The 17521-nt window shown below is 37.5% G+C and overlaps 2 long non-coding RNA genes across 9 annotated transcripts in view; one reads left to right on the forward strand and one right to left on the reverse strand.

Annotated features, from left to right (window-relative positions):
* Positions 1-2733: 2733 nt before the first annotated feature.
* On the reverse strand, positions 2734-7000 carry LOC135289444 (uncharacterized). Of its 2 annotated transcripts, none has more exons than XR_010352196.1 (3): positions 6787-7000; positions 4034-4126; positions 2734-2870 (listed from the first exon to the last, which is right to left on the reverse strand). It is a non-coding gene; the product is annotated as an uncharacterized LOC135289444 (long non-coding RNA). The 2 variants fall into 2 exon arrangements; XR_010352197.1 differs by lacking the exon at positions 6787-7000 and adding an exon at positions 4226-4423.
* The window catches only part of LOC135289442 (uncharacterized), a 28185-nt gene continuing 17120 nt past the window's right edge, over positions 6457-17521 (forward strand). For 4 of the 7 annotated variants that reach the window (XR_010352190.1, XR_010352193.1, XR_010352189.1 and 1 more), the window contains exons 1-3: positions 7199-7457; positions 9847-10122; positions 11988-12077. This is a non-coding gene — a long non-coding RNA (uncharacterized LOC135289442). Of the gene's footprint in view, positions 6810-7198; positions 7458-9846; positions 10123-11987; positions 12078-17521 lie in introns of those variants that run through there. The other 3 variants (XR_010352192.1, XR_010352195.1, XR_010352194.1) reach the window with 3 other exon arrangements.

Raw genomic sequence — 17521 nt, forward strand, 5'->3', positions numbered from 1 at the left:
TCAGAGCCATTTGAGTAAGCCAATACAGTATCACACAGCTATGGACAGACAACATTTGGTTTCTGGACACCCTGTATGGAATGTAGTTTTAGAACAAAAATATGTTAAACGTTTGGTTAGAGGGCAAGTCCAAAGATATCTCACACAAAGAAAGACTCAGTGTCTCAAGTTATCTATTGATTTCTACCTTGAATAACTAAAGTACACATTTATAAACAGTATGAATGCACCTAAAAAGAGAGTTTGGAGGCTGAAGTGCTATTTATTCACAAACGAGTGAACAGATTACTGTGCACGATTGTGCACTAATTATTGCACTTCAGAAATATAGGCAACAATTAGGAAGGGAGAATAAGGTTGCAATGCTAATAAGGGGAAAAAGGATGCTATTGTACAAAGGCCAAACAGGACCAAACAGAAGTCTAGAGTCCTTGAACAACAGTAAATTAATCAAGAATGTTATATACCAAAGATACATCAACATCTAACGGAGCTACATATGAAACAAATATTCCTGAAACTTCTCTTTTCATGCTTTTTTGGCTCTCTGCTTACATATAACATCCTTTTCCTAGTGAGTTTCCAAATAGTAATAACACAACCACTAAGCATCATTTCAAGTCAGAACAGACAACACATAATCAGGTATACTTCCATAATTTAAGAGAGAGCTTTTTCTAACCACCCTCAATACCCTACACTTTTTTTTTCCAGTGCATGAATATTCTTGTCTTCAGAAATATTTTTCTAAAACCTTACCTAAATCTCTTTTGCTGTAGCACAACCTGTAACTTCTTGTACCAGTCTGAATGAATAACCTTGTCTGCTCTGCAGCAGTATTTTATGTATTGAAAGATTTATCGTGTCCTTTTTCTTCTCTAGAATAAACAATCCTATAATTTTCATTTTCTCCCTAACAGTCATGTTTTGTATATCTCTAAATCATTCCTACTAATCTTCTCTGGCTTTTCTCCCAGCTGGTCTACATTTTTCTTTACCTGTGTTACCTAAAGAAAGCTGGAAAGAGCAATCTCACCAAAGTCTGATTCATGCTAAAAACAGAGGAATTAATCTTTATACACAACACCCCTGTCTCTACATCCAAGCATGGGCTTTCTTTTCTCCTCCATTTGCACAAGGTTTTTTTAATGATGTTCAGCTCTGAACCTTTATAATTCTCAAATTCTTTGGTATTAACCTCTTGATTAGCAAGTTGGGGTTTTTTAATTGTAGCAATTGATTATTCCTGGGAGTGGTGTTTGGTATTCTTTCATATTGAACTGCACTCTGTTGTTTTGGTGTGTTTTATCAAATAGTTGCAATCGTTACGAATTTGTCTTGTTCTCAACATGCTCGGAAGGCCTTCTAGCTGTAGTTTTGCCAGCTCAATACTTCACAGATTGCTTATCAGAATGCCATGTGAGACAGGTTAAACCATCACATGATCAAACTTCATTACTCCTCTACTAAATGCAAGTCCTATTACCCTACACTAGACTCCAATTTGGCAATAAAAGTAAATTTAGGCTCTCAAAACTAAGGTAGATTTCATAATGTTCTGAAGAATTATATGAGGGAGGGAAAAGTCTACTCCTTGGAAGGAAAATATATTCTGAGATGCAATTTATCCTTAATATTACATAGAGTATGTAAGATAAGGAATGCTTTTCATACTTGTCTAAATCCAGCAGCAACAAACCAAGCTTATACAGAGCTGAGGCTTAAAGCCTGATTATCCAGTCAGTTACAGGCATTTCTCTTCCCCAAGTGTGTAATGAACAATAGTAATAAAATGTCTGGCTGCAAACAGCAGGAATTAGTATACCTCAAACCTCAGGTCCTTTAAACTGTCTGGATAAAAGTGTGGAAGTGAATAAAAAGGCAGCTCTGGGTCAGAGCAGAATGATGTGAAGGAGGTAAACACTCCTGAGCTTTCTTAATCTTTCATGTTAGCAAGGGTGTGGAGCTCCTTCTGAAAAAAGGGAATCTGTAGAAGATTCTTCCTTGTGTTGACATGGCAAACTGTGTCATGTATACACAGTAACTAAAACAATTTCATTTTTTGTAAGTCCTCATATGAATAGTTACAATTCCTCTTACCAAGGTAGAAAGTGAAAAGGAAAATAATTAAATTGTCAGAACAACCGTTCTCATCTGTCATTTGATAACTGATCTGCCATGTCTGCACTAGGGAAGTGCCTCCAGCCATTGTTCTTGGATGGATTTCACATTTTTTTTAACACTTTAATCAAGTGTACTGCCACTGACTGGAAGCCCACAGGCTACAGAGAAGGAAGATAAGGGAGATGCTAAGTGTGTGAAATACTTAGTGGTGACTGTGAAAAACAGTATTTCACATTTATGAAAGTCAACTGCACATACGGTAAGATGGGATGCTTTCTAAAAAGACCGCCAACATTCAATGTGAAAATAGAATATATTCAGTCAGTGGTCAGGCTGATGGTGAATCTCTCCTCTTTTATCTTTTGAAATATTGGACACATAATCAGAAAACATCTTCTATCTGAATTGTTGTAACTCTTCAGGTCCAAATATATTTGTCCTGTGTAGTGCAGTCTTTGCCATAACTAGCCCTTGATTCTGGCACCTTTCTCTGAACATTAGCGAGACTTTAGATAGCTTGATTTGGCCATCTTCCCGGAATCAAATGGCATGTTTTTGTGACTGGGACCTGCTAGTTCATTTTAAAAAATCTAAGGAAAACAATACCTGTTGTCTTGAAAAGTCTGTTGAACTGGGAAGCAACTCCCTCTCTGTGTTCCTGCTGGTTGGTATACCAGTACAGTTTAGGGGAATAGTGTTTCCATACAAGACTTTAATCCTGGGAATTACAATAGCAGTAGAGCAACCTGTTACAAGTAAAAAACAGTGACAGTTGTTTTCTGAGAGATACTGGACATATAATGTGATTACTCCTTGGTATCAACTTAGTCTTCATGTTCTGCTGTTGATGCTTTCTGTAGAAATATCTCTTCCCATCCTCAAAATTTTGATCCTTCTTAAATGAGATACTTATTGAACAGAGCCACTGCTTTCCTCAGACCCAAATATGATATCATCTGAATAAATGAACACTTCTGCATTTCTTCAACAAGACTTTTTCTGTAGGCATTACCTAATCAGAACAGATGTGGCTGTTGTAAGGGTAGTTTGTGCCTTAGAACTCCAAATTTTTGTTCCCCGGACAATAAGAAACAGCTGGCCAAACAACAGTCAGAGATACATCTCCTACAAAAGGCACACCAGTATCATTTTTTTGAAATGAGATGATTTTTAGCATGACAAACAGGACTGAAACCTTTCACTGTAGGTTTATCAGAAAAAAAAAAAAATTCAGGTCTAAAGAGAAAAATTAAATATTAATCTTTTCATAACTGAATGAAAGCAGTCCTACATCAAGCTTGAGCTGGATTCATACTGTATTGCCAGCATCTCCCCTCCCAAGCAGAACTTAGAACCTGTCAAGCAAAACACAGCCATGTCCAAGTTCTGCAGTCTGAGCTGTACTTCTGAGAAGCACATTGCAGAAGCTCAGTCTGTCTTAGCTGGAAACACCTGCATGCTGCTTCAGACACAGGGCTAACTTATCTCCTCTGTCCGCTAGCACCTCATTTATGCTGTGATGCTGTTTCTTGAAAAAACAATTGTTTTCCTGTTACAGCAAAGCACAGGGTGTCAGAGGCAAAGAGTACCACTTCTTTATACACTGGTTGCATCAAAACAGTTGCTTCTCTTTTACCTAACATATTTCTGCTTACTTGATATTAAAAGTTACTGTTACCAAGAAGCTGTGTTTGTTTTGGGGTTTCATTTTTGGCCAAAATCTGTCTTGGAAGAAGAGCAAACAGAAAAACATGTATTAAAGCTTCCATCTTATTGCATGGGTTTTACTAACATGACATTTTTCTCTTTACCAAGTATTTTTCCGTAGCACCCATGCCAAATTTCTCTTAGGCTCTAGGGAGGCAGAAGACAGACAGGGACAATTATATTTGAAAGCAGTTTAACTCACCTCCACAATAATACAGCTGCAGTCTCTTTCTACACTGGCCCATGCTCACTAACAAAACTGAAATTAAGTGCTTGAAGACAGCAGTTCATCCCCCTAAAATCCAAGAGAGCATATCCCTGCTCAGTACTTGGGCCCTGATTGCATTTTGCATGCAGGTACAACTAGGGGAAGTTTTAGGTATTGAGTACTAACCTGATATTTCAAGATCAGCTCTCAAATTCAGGATTTTGGTTTTAGACTAGCTAGAGACCTAAAAGCCATTCTAAAGTACTTGAGAGTTTTGAAACAGACATAGTCTTGAAAGCTCTAAACATTACACTACATTTCTAATGGAAGGAGTGGGGGGGAAGAGAAAGAAAAAGAAAAGAAAGAAAGAAAGAAAGAAAGAAAGAAAGAAAGAAAGAAAGAAAGAAAGAAAGAAAGAAAGAAAGAAAGAAAGAAAGAAAGAAAGAAAGAAAGAAAGAAAGAAAGAAAGAAAGAAAGAAAGAAAGAAAGAAAGAAAGAAAGAAAGAAAGAAAGAAAGAAAGAAAGAAAGAAAGAAAGAAAGAAAGAAAGAAAGAAAGAAAGAAAGAAAGAAAGAAAGAAAGAAAGAAAGAAAGAAAGAAAGAAAGAAAGAAAGAAAGAAAGAAAGAAAGAAAGAAAGAAAGAAAGAAAGAAAGAAAGAAAGAAAGAAAGAAAGAGAAAGAAAGAAAGAAAGAAAGAAAGAAAGAAAGAAAGAAAGAAAGAAAGAAAGAAAGAAAGAAAGAAAGAAAGAAAGAAAGAAAGAAAGAAAGAAAGAAAGAAAGAAAGAAAGAAAGAAAGAAAGAAAGAAAGAAAGAAAGAAAGAAAGAAAAAGAAAGAGAGAGAAGAACAAGTAAATATCATCATCCATTTGGTAATGTTTAGAGGTAGTTTTCTGAATTCTCGTTCACCAGAATTCTGGGAATATTTTTCTGGAGCAAATGGAGTTGTTGTGACATAAGTGCAGGACCCAACACTTGGCCTTACTGTACCCCACACAAATTTTTTTCCATCTCTATGGAAACCAGTGTAGGAAGGGCATGGACCTGTAGGAAAGAGTCCGGAGGAGAGCCATAAGTTAATCACAGCACTGTGAAAACACATCGAGACACTTGGGGTTGTTCAGCCTGGAGAAGGGAAGGGTGCATGGAGGGCTTATATCACCTTCCAGTGCTTGAAGGGAACCCACAAGGAAGAAGGAGAGGGACTTCTTACAAGGGCATGCAGTGACAGGACAAATTAAGGAGTGTATATTAGATGTTATGAAAAAATTCTTCACTGTGAGGGTGGTGAGGCACTGGAACCATCTGCCCAGAGAAGTGGTAGATACCAGGCAGGGATGCCTGGAGGTGTTCAAGGCCAGGCTGGTTGGGGATCTGAGCAATCTGGCCTAGGAGAAGGTCTCTCTGCCCATGGCAGGTGGGTTCAAAGAAGATGATTTTAAGATCCCTTTCAATCCAAACCATTCTGTGATTCTATGATTCTAAATCCATTTGATGCACAAAATAGATTGAATGTGAATACATTAAAAAAGGTTCAGATGGATTTTCTTCATTCATTAACAATCTGAAGGGTATCATCATATATCTTTGGAGGTTGCTGAAAGAAAAGTCTCTGGGCTGATTACAGCTTTTTCTCCTTCACCACAATCAACATATTATGACATGATCACAGAGTTAGTACTCAGTATTTCACAAAAATTAATCATGAACTGCAAGGTAAGGCATATGAATGTTTTCTCTCTGAAAGTGAAAGAAAAGCATGTTTCATAAAATAAAAACAGATTTGAAAGCTAATGAAAAATCCAACTAAGATCTCATTCAATCCATTCTCATGTAAATCAACCTTACAGCTAAAAAATATATTGTTGCTGTTGAAAAGTTATTTTCTCTGTCCATCTTCTTAGAAACTGTTGAATGGAAAGTCACCTCCCCTCCAAGGAGTCACTGAGGAAATAATTTCATTCTTAGCCTATAAACTTAATTAGTCCATGAAATTTAAAAAAAAAAATTACTGTGTGAAATAAGTCGTAGTCATTCTTTCAAAATAATTGTCATTATACTCTCTATTCTGGAGTCATTATTGGACTTCTTTATAGCATAAAAGGTCTATTTAGAATTATGTGTTGCAAAGGAAAAGAAAAATTATGAGGGGATAAAAGTCAAATAGATTACAAAGCTCAATTTCTCTCTTATTTTCTCTCCTCATTTTCTCTCTCTCCTTTTCTCTTTTTAGGGTTTCTCTAAAAGTTCCTTTCTCCTTGGTCATCCTTATTTTCAAATAGGTTTCCTCTACTTCTTCTTTTGGCCACCTTCAATCATTTACTATTAGTCCTGGTGAACCATGGAGTTTCCAGTTGACTGGAAATTAGTATGTATGATGCCAATCTACAAGAGTGGCTGGAAGGCAGATGCAGGGAACTACAGGCCCATCAGCCTGACTTCAGTGCCAGGGAAGGTTAGGGAGCAGAATATCTTGAGTGTGATCATGCAGCTCATGCCAGATGAGGGATCAGGCCCAGTCAGCCCAGATTCGTAAAATGCAGGTCGTGCTTGACAAACCTGATCCCTTTCTATGGGAGTGTGAAAAAAGCCTGTGGATGTTGTCTCCTTGGAATTTATTAAAGCCTTTGACACTGTCTCCCACTGCTTTCCCCTGGAGAAATCAAGCTTGTGGCTTGGACAGCTGCACAGTTCATGGGTTAAAAACTGTCTGGATGGCTGGGCCCCAAGAGTGGTAGAGAATGGAGTTACCTCCAGCTGGTGGCCAGTCACAGGTGGTGGTACCCAGAGCTCAGTGGTGGGGCCACTCTTGTTTAATACCTTTATTTGTGACCGGGACAGGGAAGATGCATGTCAGTTTGCTAGTGACACCAAGCTGGGTGGGAGTGCTGATCTGCTGGAGGGCAGGGAGGCTCTGCAGAGGGATCTGGGCAGGCTGGATCATGGGCTGAGGCCAATGGTGTGAGGTTCAACAAGGCCCAGTGCTGGGTCCTGCCCCTGGGTCACAGCAACCCCAGGCAGTGCCACAGGCTGGGACAGAGAGGCTGGAAAGGACCTGGGGGTGCTGGTGACAGCAGCTGAACATGAGCCAGGCTGTGCCCAGGTGGCCAAGAAGGCCAAAGGCATCCTGGCCTGGATCAGCCATGGTGTGGGCAGCAGGGCCAGGGCAGGGATTGTCCCCTGTACTGGGCACTGCTGAGGCCACAGCTCCAGTGCTCTGTTTAATTTTGGGCTCTTTACTACAGGAAGATCATTCTGGTGCTGGAGAGAGTCCACAGAAGGGCAGTGGAGCTGGGGCAGGGTCTGGAGAACAGGTCCAGTGAGGAGCAGCTGAGGGAGCTGGGGTTGTTTATCCCGGAGAAAAGGAGCCTCAGGAGAGATCTTTTTGCTGTCTAAAACTGCCAAAAAGGGTGCATAGAAAGGTGAGGTCTGTCTCTTCTCCCAACTAACAAGTGATAAGACAAGGATCGCCTTGTCTTATGAGCTCAGATTAGGTACAGTTTAGTCACAAACACTGAGAGAAAAGTCACCTTTTATGGGATCTTGTAAAATCCTTCTCCATCTATCCAAAATAAAGGACTTCTACAGCTTCCCTAGCGGATTTGGGCAATGGAAGATGACTCAAAAAGGGCATAGAACATAAACAAGGACCATTAGCAATATATAAGAAGTTAAAAATGCACCTTTAACACAAAACTTATTATGGAAGTACAAAAAATTGTCAGAAGCCAAAGTTCTTTTGTTTTTTAAACTGGGAATCTCAAATCAAGATAATAGGCTTTTTCTCCAGATCATTGTAACCTGTTCATTATCACAGTCATCAGAGTGATATAAGACATTATCCCTTTGGGGAAGGGAGAAATTCTTTTGAACAATGCAAAACAACAACAACAACAACAACAAACAACAGCAAGAAGACATTACTTCCTGTCTCTTGGTGCTTCTGCAGATTCTTCCAACAAGCAGCTATTCCTTCCCTCCATATATGGGAACCACGGGCAGTGACTTCACTCTGTCCTTCCTGGTCTGATATGCAATGTCCTGGACTATATAACTTTTACCAAAAAAAATAGCAATAGAGGCTGGAATAGCAATAAATAAATGTAATAGCTAAATAGATTTAATAACATTAAAAAGCAATAAATAAATGTGGATGCTAAACATTTATGAAAGGGAATGTTTTACTGAAAGTATCTGGAAATCAAATGACTTTGTTTCTTCTGCAAATGTCAGATTATCATTTGATAGATTTCAGAGGGAAAGGACAAGTAAAACTAAACCTTTATGATTCATACTTTTACATTACATACTTTTTCACTACATTACATTACATTACTTTTTTCATTTTCATATGCTGAAATAGGACCTGATTGTTCAGATTGAGTTCACATTTCCTAATCTCCTGTGCAATTCCTTGGGATTCAGACATTTACACTCAGCCAATATTCATTCCATTCCCCCTCCCATACCGAGTAAGGTGTTAGCACGCACACAAAAAACAGCTGCAAACAACCAAAACCAAACACACCACACATCCACTTTAGAACATGCAGTGAGAGCTTTGAAAAATGCAAGAAATTTGACTGTCTGTTTGTTTGCGTGACAGGTCCAATAGGCTTTTTGGGTTTTAGTTCTAGGCAATCAGTAAAACAAGATTTTAATCACTTGGCAAGGAAATAATAGATAGAGTTACTGAAATAGTTATAGGCAAAATCATATAGATACACATTTAGTTATATGAACGGTGTTTTTTCTGTGCCATTTTTCCAAAAACATGCATCATAAACATAAAATAACATAAAATTCTGGGGAAAAAAAGCAGAATCAGCAAGGAAGAAAGGGAGTAGGTTGTCAGAAATTCATGTTTCCCAGAGAAGAAATTAATAAGATATATGGGATGAAACCAAAGTAATTATAGCATATAATTACTTAAGACAGTTCATAAATGGAAAATTTAAGAAAGGATAGCAAAAAAACAAAAAAAAATCAAACACAAAAAAACCCCAAGCAAACAAACAAACAAACCACAACAAAACAAAACCCCAAAACCAAATAAAACCAGACCAAACCAAAAAAAAACCAGACCACCCAAAAAAAACCTCTGAAAACACCACAAGAACACAAATGAAGGCATACCATCAAAAGAGAAAGAAATTATACAGGAGGAACACTAACTGATCAAAGAAGGAAACTAGTGATAGATGGTCAATATATTGCAGGTGTACTTTTTTTTTCTTGACAGTCCACACATAATGAACGAAGAAAGCATCCTAGGGACTAGAGGTATGTTTTCTTAGGCTTGGGGGAGTGAATAGTTGAAAAGCTTTACCCTCATCATAAAGCAGATAAGAAGGCAATTAGAACTCCTGAAAGCCAACAAAGCACTAGACCCAGATGACTTGAATATCCAGCGGAAGAGAGGACAACTGTAAACCTTATAGAAAAGATTTATGACAGGTTACGGAGAACAGGGTATTACAAAAGGGCCAGAGAAAGAATTCATGCAATTACCACACTCAATAGAGGAAGGAAGGAGCCAGACAACAAACGCATTGAGCTGTAGACACAGATATAGGAAAGGCTCACTAGAAAAGATAAAAAATTTGTGTGACACTGATACAAGATATGGAAATAAAAAGGGAAGATAGGGAACTCACATTTTCAAAACTTGTTTTTTGTTTCTTTCTCTGTTCACCTTTAATACTGATCACCTAGCAGTAGAAAAGGGGACAAGCAGTAAAGGCCATTTATCTGTGTTTAAGGCAAGAAGATATCCCATATCTGTATTCATGTTGATTGTCACATTTTTAGTTGAAGAGAGCAGTTCATCCTGATAAAGCACCTATCACAGACAGCTGCATCAGTCAGTACAGTATGAATGGGTTCACTCCAGTGGCAGGCTCCAACCTCACAGAAGCAGAAAGCAATTGAACAGCCCAGAAGATACATCTGATCACTTAAGAGAAATTTCAAAAGTGCTACAAGCCATGAAGACAAGTGCTCAGAGATTACAGAACAGCAGTAGGACACCACTGAAAGAGTCACAACTCAATATTGAAGGGACACTTTCAAAAGTGTCTTTAATAAGTAAGCACTTTTATAAATGCAAACACCACAGTTTGTATGGTCAAAGTGAGATAAAAGGGGAAAAAATTAAAGAGATTCATTTAAGGTCAAAAGACTAAAGGCAGTAAGTGGATGTGTGCAATCTCTCCCTTTTCTCTCCCAAAGCACTCCACAAAATTAATTCCTCTAAATTACACTGTTAGTTTACTCTGGAGGACATTAGTTTGTATTTTTAATTTGTACTATCTATTTATAAAAATTTATTAGCTTTAGTAATTAAAGAACATCTGTGATCAGAAGGTCAGAAATACTTAACTAGAGTTCTCTATTTGTGCACTTAGACTCTTGAGTACAAAATTTGATCTGCCAAATTTAAAAATATTCCAAACACCAATTTTCTTGCCACAAAGTGATTTGGCACATGGAGCTGAGATTCAGGTAGTCAATTAGTTCACTAACTTCTTTGAAGATCTTCTCTCATACCACTTCCCATTACTGGTGGAGAAAAGTACTAAAAACCATGGAAGATATTTTTTCAAAACAGAGGTATGAGGATTATTAACAAGATGGATCTTAGAAAAGCATAGCCACAATCATAGGAAGAGGCAGAGCCACAAAACATTTATACTTAAATAAAGGCTTTCACCCTTCTTATCTGCAAGCCTGTGCACACTCTTGTCCAGAGTCTTGTCACATAATTTATCTTTTCTAGAGGGGGAAAGAGTTTCTGTGGGAAGTGGTGTTAAAAGACTGGCACACTTCATCAGTATGCAACAATAAAAGAAATAGCACTATTTTTAGTTTCAGTGACATGTTTAGTTCATTAAGTGGCACTTATAACTGGCCTAATCCCCATGTCAACTTCTTGTTATGGACAACATTTCTGATGATCAGAAAACTAACATGAGCTTAAAATACATACATCATAGAATCATAGAATGGTTTGGGTTGGAAGGGACCTTAAAAGTCAGGAGGGTCCTATGGTTCTATGACAGGGATGCCACCAGCTAGGAGAGGTTAATCAAAGCTCCATGGAGCCTGCCCTTTGATAACAGCAGCAATGAGAAAGAGCTGGATTCACTGAGGAAAAGAAAAAAAGAAAACCAAAAGCAAAGAAATGTTTACCATGCAGCAAAAATTGCCTGTACAAGTACCAGCAAATTGGAATCTGGAACCACTTTTTTTTTTTTTTGTCTGCTAAAAATGCATAAAGTATTTGTGTACTAAATCTGTGTACCAGTATCACAGCAAAAGTTTCATACAAGGTCATAAACCAATTAACACACAAATTCAGAACTGTATTTATCATAGGATAGCAAAAGCACATTTGGGAAAAAAGAAGTGCACTGAATTATGAAAGTCAATTTCTAATTCTAATGTACAAGAGTAGTACAGAAAGTTCAATAGAAATAATTTTTAAATGTAAAAATTGTGAAAAGAGAAACAATAAAAATAGCCATCTTAGCATCTCCAATATTTTATAAGGCCAGCTCTATGTAGCACCATTCTGAATTGTCATTGTCTGTCATTTAGTATCTGTGCATTCTAAACTACACAGTCAAACTCTCTGGAAGATAAGAAGCTATGGACTGCCTTTTCACTCTTTATTTCTTCCATTTTCTTACAGCCTTTGAAAACATTGATTGAACAAAGAAATTAACACACAGCCATATGGACGATTTGCTAGTTATATACAATAAGATCAAAAACAAATAAGAGATGTGATGCTTTTGTGATTCAACACAGAATAGCTTCTAACTCAAGTGTTGACACACTTTCTTTGCCTAGACTATTTTTTGGGTTTTTTTGTTGTTGTTGTTTTTTCATTAGTTGGTAGGTTTATGGGTTTTGGGTTTTTTACCTTATATTTTTATTCTTCATTTTAGCAGGTCAGACCATCTCATCTTGGATGGCCTCAGGGGCCTCTGAGCAATCCATGGATGCACAGAGTACAAAGGTTGAAAAAGCAATTGCAGGTACAAACTATGCTATCTCTGATCACATATGGTGCACTGTAATCATCCATTTCTTAAGGCTTCTAAAACTCCAAGCTGACCTTTTGCTTTATAAATCATGCCACTTTTACAGAACTATCCCTTTCAGCTATTAACTGAATTGTTTTGCACAAACATGCATCAAATCTTATTCTTCCTTTTCAAGCTTCCAAAGGGCATAGCTTACTCCAGAGGGAAGAGAAACTAAGAGAAACTTGGAATATAGTTTAAAAAACCCCAAACACCCAGATACTATGCTCTAGCTAGCCAAAACCCACAAAAATCAATGCTTATCCTCAGGACTCATCCCTCTTAAAAAAGTTTCTGGCGTTACTCAAATTCGGAGTAATTCTTTTGCAAGAACAATCAGCTCACAAATACAGTTTAAAAAGATGTTTTTTTCTTTCATAATGTTATTTAATTAGCACAGGAAAATGGTTTAAGGATGACCTTCAGGCAAACAAAGAGAAGTATTTTTTGGTTTCTATCAGTACAGGGGAAGTCAATGCATTAAGCTCATAATGAGGCTCAAGACTTGCATCCATTTAGATACCCATGGAAACCTTTTTCTTTAAACCTCCCTACCTATGTTTGTAAATAACCAAAGTTACTAAGAAACTAACTCAGATTTAGGTATGTGCCTAAATACATACCACTTTAGCTGCATTAAGTGGGGCTGGACCAGGTTAAACCTTAATTTCAGAATACAGATGTTGACTTTTTCTCACTTATTGGTATATGCACCTAGATCACATACATTTCCAGAAAAGACACAAAGGAAATATCATCATTATCTCCTACCCTATGATTACAACCTGACAGTGGAATAAGGCATGGACTCTGCAGTGTTAATGTAAAGACTTTTATTGGTTTCAAGCACTTATATTTGTACTTTCCAAAGCTGTGATAAGATGCTCCACTTAACTCTTATAGGTAACATGTTATTGTGCTTGCCTCATGAACTGAGCATGCTGTGGTTACACTGCATATACGAACAGGATGAGATGTTCCATTTTCTTGGATGCAGTTCATGCCACGTGATCAGCTTCAAGGTTGTTGCTGCACAAACAATCAGCCATGCTGTTCATGTCATTTAACTCATTCTGCTCCTCAACAATGACCAGTGTCCAGAATGTGGAGACCAGGGTGCATATACCTATGTCTGTCCTGAGGCTTAGAATCCATACCTCATCTATGCCTTTTCTCATATTCTCATATTCTTTTTCCCCCAGACACCAAGCTATGGAACACCTTAAACAAGGGGTGAAGGCATGTGCCACTAAGGAAGATATCCCATTACTCTGATACAACATGCTCTTGTGCATCTAGCCATTACATATTCTTGGAATTGCCCCCCATAGTATTTGTTTACATGGCATTTTGCAGGCAGGCACATGAAAATTCCACCCAGAGCCAGCAGGACATGTGCCAGCTCTGAATGAAAAGCCATACTGTGCATTTAGCACATTATTGAGCCTCAAATGATAAACTCCACTCAGCAATAAGCAACTTTAAATCCTGGCATTTTTAAACTTTTTACTGTTTAACTACAAAAAAATCCCAGGATGCCTGCTTGCAATATATTAAATAGCAAGATTAAGAATTTTCCTCTATAGCACTACCCCAGAACTTATGCTAATGCTAGTAATAAAAGACTAGCTTTTATTTTGTGTCCCGATCTGTAAGAGGTAAAGACACACACCTTGACAATTTTTCGGGTTTTTGTAAGACAGTAACGCAATCCGAGACCTTGGGAGGAGCAGCCTCTGTAGGCATGCAGGCCATACTTAATGTGCCAGTCAAAATGGTCTAGCTATCTAGCTCTTTCTGAGGCAAAAAAAGGTTAGAAAAAAAAATTGAGAACTTAAAAAAAACATGATCTTAGTGAAAATAATCATCTTAGACTTCCCTGTTCCCTCACCAACTAGATTTATGAAAACCACTGTCAAAACATCTAAGATCCATGTAGAGGACAGCAACCTATTACTGCTGCCAATTACTCGCTTAATTCAAAGCACTTGCTTTGATGAGCGGGAAATTTCATTCTATATTGAATGAAAAAAGCATCTCGGAGAGAGCAGTATGATTTTCAAAATCAATCATTCAAGAATAACAACTATATGAAACTAAGACCTACTTACGCAACATTAATTCAGCCACCTGTTTATGTATGCTCAGGTCAGATCTAGTAGGGAAGGGAGCTGAAAGAACATCGCTCTTTTACAAAGGCACTTCTCAAAGCCAAGGCTAATAATATTCTCTGTAAAATTACTACCATTCAGAAAGTTCTTAAAACCATCCTCTCTTGTTTCAGATAAGAAATAGCAATAATTTGTGCATGCTTTTGAAATTCTCAGTTTTCTTATTTGAAAAAATAGTTTTCAGTTCACAAAGCAGTTATACACATTCTTAGAATCAAATCCCAAATCATCAGTCCAACATTCGTCTCACAACAGTATAACATTCTGTATATATTTTAGCAGCAGGACAGTCATTAAAATTTCTGCTCCCTGTTGGGAGCCTGAACCTTGCCCAGAAGCCCAAGGCAGGTAGGGGTTGTGAACAAGCCACAAGCACAAGTGATGTTCAATTCTGTTTGTGCTTGTATTTGTAAGAGAGGGGGCTGAATCTGAGCAAAACCTCAGGGCAAGTTCAGTATTACATGTATCATTTTATATCCAAGACAGAATCTGGGAGGACTGAGTCTCAGTCTTGAGATGAAGTACGAAATGAAAGGAAAAAATCGTTCAGGAGTTCATCTAAGTTAACATTGTAACTATGGAGTTAATCCTGAGGTTGGGTAAATAGCTATTTACTTACTTGTCTAACATTTTCTTGTGTAAATGTTGATTCCAGCCTAAGAGACTAAACACCACCACATTCCTTTCCTGTGAACGTGGCAATTCCTTAAACTGAGGGAAGTAAAAGCATTTCAGCAGGGAGAGCCTGAACCTCAGGACACTCCCTATGAGTCTGCAATCCTCCCTTCCTTCATGTGTCGATGATCTTATGTTGCATACTTTAATGATCACAAAACAATTTTTCATTAATGACCTCTGCCCCACTCTGTAAGTTTGAGGCTTGGAGGGTGAATCAAGGCTGCACATGAAGTACAAAAGGCTGTCTTCTGAAAGCACTGAGCCTGGCCAAAAACACTGGGAGAAATATTTGAACAAAGCCAGAACTCCAGAAAGAAGAGTCTGGTTTCATACTCAAGGCTGATAAGTGATAATCTGGAGCATTTTTCTCTGGACCTGTATCTGCATAACACTTTTCATTTTAGTAAATGCTATACAATGCCATACAATGCTACATGGGAGACAAGAAAGAAAGAAATAAACAAAAATAAAAACCAGAAAAAAATTATTCCAAGACTTTGGAAACTGGACACCCAAAGTGAGTTATAACATTGAATTTCAAGACAAAATTCTGATCCATTAAATTATTAAATTGTAAAATATGGGATCTATTAACCTGTTTAAAGTGTTTTGAAAATATTAGCGATACTTGACTATTATTTGAGAATACTTAGATACCATTTGTCAATTTCCTTAAGAAACAATCAGAAAGTTAATAAAACTATGTGCTTAGCATAATTTTTAAAAGCACAGGAAATATGGTCAGGTTTAGATGCTGATTTTCTTGTTACTTCATCAAGATTATAGTATCAGAAGTAGCAGAGCAAATAAAGCTGCAGAATGTATTTGGTCCTAGGTGCAATACTCCTATACATTGCATTAAAGACCTGTTTGAAGATGCTGAGGTTTTTTAACAACAGGATCCAGAATTCCAAACAGTTTTCCTGTTAGCACTGTCATCCTGGGTAGTAATTATTAAATTTCTAAAGTAGAAAAACTACAACAATTCTGTGAAATTATTATAATTTTTCATAGATTACTGGTTTTATAACTTATGTTTTTTATACTGTCATTAGAAATAAAGTGTTAGAGGAAGATGACATAGAAGCCATTTTCTCTTATTTTGTGCCAAGCTTCTGAATCTGTAAAATATTTAATATGCTCTTCTTTGTCTTAAACACAAAAAACAACATTTACATTTTTCCTTATTTTATCTTTATAACTTGATTAATGAAATAGCTCACACTAAGAAAATAATAGTTATAGGCCTGTTTATCTAAGGTTTCACAGGAGAAGTCTTTAAAACTTTTTAAAATATAAAACTGTTTAGAAAATTAATGTCAAACAGAAGGACCTCAGCAGTTTGCATTAAAGCTCATTTCTCAGGACAGAAAGTACATTCCTTCTTTGTGTCTGTAAAATATAAAGAACTTTATTACAAAAGTTGACAATTAATTTCTAGGTCAAATAAAGGTTTTATTCTTTTTTCCTCCTTTTTTGTTACAAACTTCCTTCAGCCAATACTGGTTTGCCCACAAGACTTCAGGCTATGTATAATCCAGAATCATTGCAAAACACTGAACAATTAGATAGTTATTTTTCTCCTCTTCACAGACAAATTGTGGGTTTCCTACATGGATTAATCTTAAAATTAGCTGTTTTGTTTCTTCTCCTGCTTACTTTATGCTTCATACCATCCTTGATTTTTTTATTGCTGGAGTCCTCAGTGAAAAAAGGGAAGTATTGCACACATGTTTTAAAAATGTGAATGGGATCCTGGAAACTACTGGCCTGTCAGCCTCACCTTGCCGCTGTTTCTCTCTCTAAATTGAGAGAAATGGATTTGATGAGTAGACAGTTAGATGGACAAGCTAGATGGCAACCTGTAGAGAATATTGGTCCACAGTCCAAATGAAGATCAGTGATGACTGGTGTCCCCAGGGGGTCTACAACGGGACCACTAGGGTTTGATATCTTCATTAAGACATAGATGAGGAGACCAAGTGCGGTCTCAGCAAGTTTGGAGATGACACCAACCTGAGTGGTGTGACTGACACACCTGAGTGATGGGATTTCACCCAGGGGGACCAGGACAAGCTTAAGAACTGGGTCGCCATGAACCTCAGGAAGTTCAACAAGACTGAATGCAAGGTTTTTCACCTGGGTTGGGGCAACCCCCAGTATCAATACAGGCTGAGGCATGATCAGATTGATTGTTCACTTAGGTTGAAGTACAGGTTAGCTCTTCAATTTTTTTGGTGTAAGAAACTAATACAAAGGATCGCTGATTAAGGTATAGTTCTTTATCTCTCAATTTTGCACACTTTGATAATCACTTTTAATCACACGGCTGTGTTTTATCTTTAGATGTCTGTTCAAGGATGTAAATATCTGGCTAATAGGGTTGTAATGAACTCCAATTTTGTTCCCTCCCCTTCCTCAAAAACTACATGTCTAAGTCTGACAGTGGCCTGTCTCCCTTCCTCAAGGTTTAAGAAGGAAACATTGTAAACAAGTAGATGTAATTTCTAATTCTGCATGTAGAAATCTGTGTTTAAATAAGGGCTC

This window comes from Passer domesticus, chromosome Z, assembly GCF_036417665.1.
Source record: "Passer domesticus isolate bPasDom1 chromosome Z, bPasDom1.hap1, whole genome shotgun sequence".
NCBI lineage: Eukaryota > Metazoa > Chordata > Aves > Passeriformes > Passeridae > Passer > Passer domesticus.